Source organism: Medicago sativa, chromosome 6 (genome assembly GCF_051527215.1).
Source record: "Medicago sativa cultivar Bolivia chromosome 6, Bolivia_mono, whole genome shotgun sequence".
In the NCBI taxonomy this organism is placed as follows: domain Eukaryota; kingdom Viridiplantae; phylum Streptophyta; class Magnoliopsida; order Fabales; family Fabaceae; genus Medicago; species Medicago sativa.
Window position 1 is genome coordinate 36,877,584 of NC_140754.1, and position 4,415 is coordinate 36,881,998.

Genomic DNA, 4,415 nt, shown 5'->3' on the forward strand with positions numbered 1-4,415 from the left:
CTCTCTCTCTCTCTCTCTCTCTCTCTCTCAATCTGAAGATGATAACCCATAACCCTCCCTAAATTCCATCTCTGACTCTCTCTTTCGTTCAATCGCTCTCTCCTTCTCAGTCTAGTTGCTTTCTCCTCTCAGTTAAATCAGTCTAAATCGCTCTCTCCTTCACTGTTCTATGCAATTTCAGGTTTGTAATTTCCTCTCTTTCTCAGTTTCGTTCCTCAATATACGCGATATTCTATTTTATTTTCGTTAACTTGTTTCTCTTTAATGAAATTTTTGATTTTGATGAAATGGGTTTATTGAAATTTTGATTTTTGGTAAAAGAGTTTGTGGAAAATTTGAGTCTGGTTAGTTTTGATTTTTGTTGAAATTATGTTTCTCTTTAAAGAAAATTTGAGTCTGGTTTGTTGAAATTATGAAATGGGTTTGTTTTCTTTGTTTTGATTTTTCTATGTTGCTACCTCTTTAATGAAAATTTGAGTCTGGTTTGTTTTCTTTAATGAAATGGGTTTGTTGAAATTATGAAATGGGTTTCTCTTTAATGAAATTTTTTGTTAAAATTATGTTTAGGTTTGTTTTCTTTGTTGAAAATATGAAATTTGATTCTGCATTTAGTGTCTTGGGTATTTTAGTAAGCAAGCATTATCGTAAAGATTGCAGCTACCTTTTGAATGCATTTCCTTACTGAGTTTGTGAACATGCAGGAGTTAACGTTTAATGCGTCTTTGACAGTTGTGAAAATGTCGAAGGATTTAGAGAGAACTGATGTTTGCGATTCTTTGATTCTTTGTTACCGATTTTGTTTGGTTTTATCGCTCTTCAAGACAGAGAAGACGAGGATTTTCCGCATAGGAACTAACCTAAAAAATATCGGGGTAAATCTAGTTTCTTTTATCAATTTTGTTTGAAATTATGGCTATAAGTACCTTGTTAATAGTATATCTTCTGTCCGTTTGCTAATTGAACAGACACCATAACAAATATGTGGTAACTGTCTGTCATGCTTTAAGGAAAAACTATCCTCATGCTCCGCTGGTAATTCTTTTTAGTTTTAAAATTTCATAAGCTACTGAGATTATTAAGGATAAGGCTGGTCATAATCTTTGCTTCATTAATGATTTTGTTTTGAATTTTTTGTTTTTGGGTAGTTGTAGACTTAATTGTTCTGTGGGATTATTGTTTTATGATAAAATGGGTGATTTTTATTTGATAAAATTGTGTCTTCTTGGTGTTTGAAGATATGTGCAAGAGTTGATGTATGAGTCATGAGCTAATTGTTGTGCATTTTATGAAGTGTCAAAGGAAATTTAAGAGATTGTAATTACTCTTCATTGTGAAGATTGAAGATTGTTATTAGTGTGGGTGATTGAAAATACCCTGCTTCATAGTTTAGATGGAAGTTTGATGGGCTGGATGTGTATTTTGAAATATCCTTTGTTACATTGAAACCAACTAGTGTGTGAATCAAATGGTGCTTGAATTAAATGTATTTTGATTTATCTAATTTTGAACTATGTTTATAGGAACTAGGATCAACTTGAGGTGTTATCGAAGAAACTTAATCAAAGACTGTAAGAGCTGAGGCGTCTTCACAATCCATTACTGCAACTAGGTAATATTTGGTGGTGGTTGTTAATCAATTAGTACTTTGATGAGGTAACCGTTTTTTTGGCTCTGTGTGTGGGTGCCTATTGTTATTCTTGGTTGTTGTTTTTTCCTGGTGAGCTTGTTTCTCTACTTGTAGCTAGTTTTGGGGCATGAAATTTATTGGTAGTGGGCATGCGTTATGGGGCTGGCGTGAGGCGTGGATATGCACTGCTAGGATTAGAGGTCATCACAGTAACATGGTTGTTGTGTTTGATGTATTATTCTTTTCCTTTTTGTATATGTTAGCATTATATCTAGTTGTTGAGGATTAGAGGTCATCACAGTAACATGGTTTTTGAATGATGGTTTAAAAGAATGATTTGTCTATATGCTTGAATGCCCTCCTTTACATGCTCTAGAAATCTATGATTGAATTTTCTGATGTATAATGAGAGAAAAGCTCTTTTATCATCTCCTTTGAGGTACACATTTTTATGACTATTTCTTTCCTTGTATTTTTATACAGAATCAAACCTTGGATATATCTTAGACAAATCAACAATTGGTAGTGTACGTGGTTTTTGTGTTTCAGCACTGCCAAGAATCGAGGAAGTTATTAGAACTTAAGAATGAATTGAGTTTGATATTTTGTATACCTTCAAGTTATTAGAAGGTTAACCTATTGCATGATTGATAATACTTTGATATTTCGTTTAATAATTATATGTTTTTGATGGAACTATTGATGTTTACAAATTGAATTGTACTCTTGGAATGAATTTTTGAAATTGTTACGAGTCAATTAAATGTGCATAATATAAGGATATTAAAATCGCTGAAGAATATTGTAAATAATATTTGTCGCGCAATTATTTATTTGTGACTGAATTTTATATAAATTTATCCCAACAAATAATTAAAAAAAATTAACCCAATCTAGGACGGATTATAATTATTTTCTCACAAACATCGGGACGGAATTTGAGATTTCTGTCGCAATGTTGGGACGGAATTAAATAATGGGATAAAACAATTAATTACATTCCGTCCCAGGTTCCGTTCCAAACATGTGACGGACAATAAAATTCCGTCCCCAAAAGATTGCGACAGTAAGATTTGCGACGAAAGTATTTTTTCCAAAATTCCGTCCCAAATCTCAACTGTGACGGAAATTTACACTACTGTGAGACGGAAATTTCCGTCCCAAATCAATGTTTTTCTTGTAGTGGGCCGCATTTGGCCGATATGCACAACTGACACGCGTTGTCGCGGACGGACGCGGAGAACCCAAAAATTCCGCTATCGCGGCGCGAAGCAGGCGGCGCGGCCGCATTTGACAACTATGGTTATGAGAACTTAACACAATTGCTTGTGACACATGATATGGATACATATTTAAAACAAGTCCAAAAGTGATACTACACGAGAACAATTCAATAACTCGATGCATCGAAACTAGCAAAAACCATTTGTATTTGTCACGACAACAAAGCCAAGGTAAAATAACAGTACCAAAACTGTGATGATGTACGTCCAAGTCTTCGATTAGTTCATGATATCCTTAGTATGATTTTTATTTTAGAATTTGTTTCTTTTTGTCATGTTGGACTGTCCCTGTTTGTTTTAAGAAGTTGTTCTTATTTGTATTTTCTAATTGTTATTTTTGTTTGGACTTCTTTTTTTTTCTCAATTGTATTTTGTTTGTATAAGGCTTTAGATTTCTGTGAACTAATCTCTTTACTTTTAGAGATATATTTTGACTTAGAGTATGTTTTCTGGGGTTGACAATGTCTTGTGTAAACAATTTTTATTTTTTTTTACTTCGTTTTGTCTACAACTCTAACTCAAACCAGAGTATCGTTCGTGTGGACTGGATTTTTGTTTGTTTCGCGCATTTAATCTGCTCTTTGTAATCAAACTAAAGTGTTGTATGCAGGGTGTTCCCAGCCATGCGTTGCACACTTAGTTGTTATCGGACTTAGTTTGCTTTTATCTTAAGTACTGATGATTTGTTCAAGATATTTGATACTTTAATTTTGCATGTTGAATGGGCAGAATCAATTCATATATAGAGGTCTGATAATATTCTCCAGCTGTTGGGAAGAGTTTGTTGCGGTGTTCATTTTTCTTTCGATAGCTTATTGAAGATATATGTCCCTTTTTTTAAGAAGTTCTTGTATCCATATTCTTATTTGTATTTTCGATTCTTTATTTTTGTTTGGAGTTCTTGTTTATTTTTTTAATCAATGGTTTTTTGTTTGTATAGGAATTTAGATTTCTGTGAACTAATCTCTCTATTTTTAGAGATACATTTTGACTTAGGGGGTGTATTGGATTGAGATTTTAAAAGATTATTTTGGCAAACAAAATCCTACAGATTTTAAAAGACTTTGTGTGATTCTATTGATTTTATGGGATTTTAAGAGACTTTTTTAAAATGACTTTGTGTAATCTCTCTATGTTTATTGGGGTTGGTAGTGTGTTGCGTAAGCAATTTTTTTTTTTTTTTTATTAATTCGTTTTATCTGCAACCCTGACCCAAACCATAGTTCATCTACTTGTTTTATGTGCACCTCGTGACTCCTCTCTGGTGGCAACGTAACTATGAAATGCATGAGCATACAATTATCCATATATGCATAAGCATTTCTAATCATATGCAATTTCTCAAATATATCATCAACATATGTAACTCATTATTCTCAAGAATACGACTTTGCATATGTAAACATTTACTCATCTTGAAAACCACGTATTCTTGAGCACGTAATCATATACAAAGCAATTATAAAGATAAACATCACGTCAGTATTGTAGAAAAGTATATAAAA

General features: G+C 32.8%; 1 long non-coding RNA gene across 1 annotated transcript; it reads left to right on the plus strand.

Annotated features, from left to right (window-relative positions):
- On the plus strand, window positions 1-2,359 carry LOC146914891 (uncharacterized). Its single transcript, XR_015013186.1, has 4 exons — window positions 1-181; window positions 702-872; window positions 1,521-1,609; window positions 2,111-2,359. It is a non-coding gene; the product is annotated as an uncharacterized LOC146914891 (long non-coding RNA).
- Window positions 2,360-4,415: the final 2,056 nt, after the last annotated feature.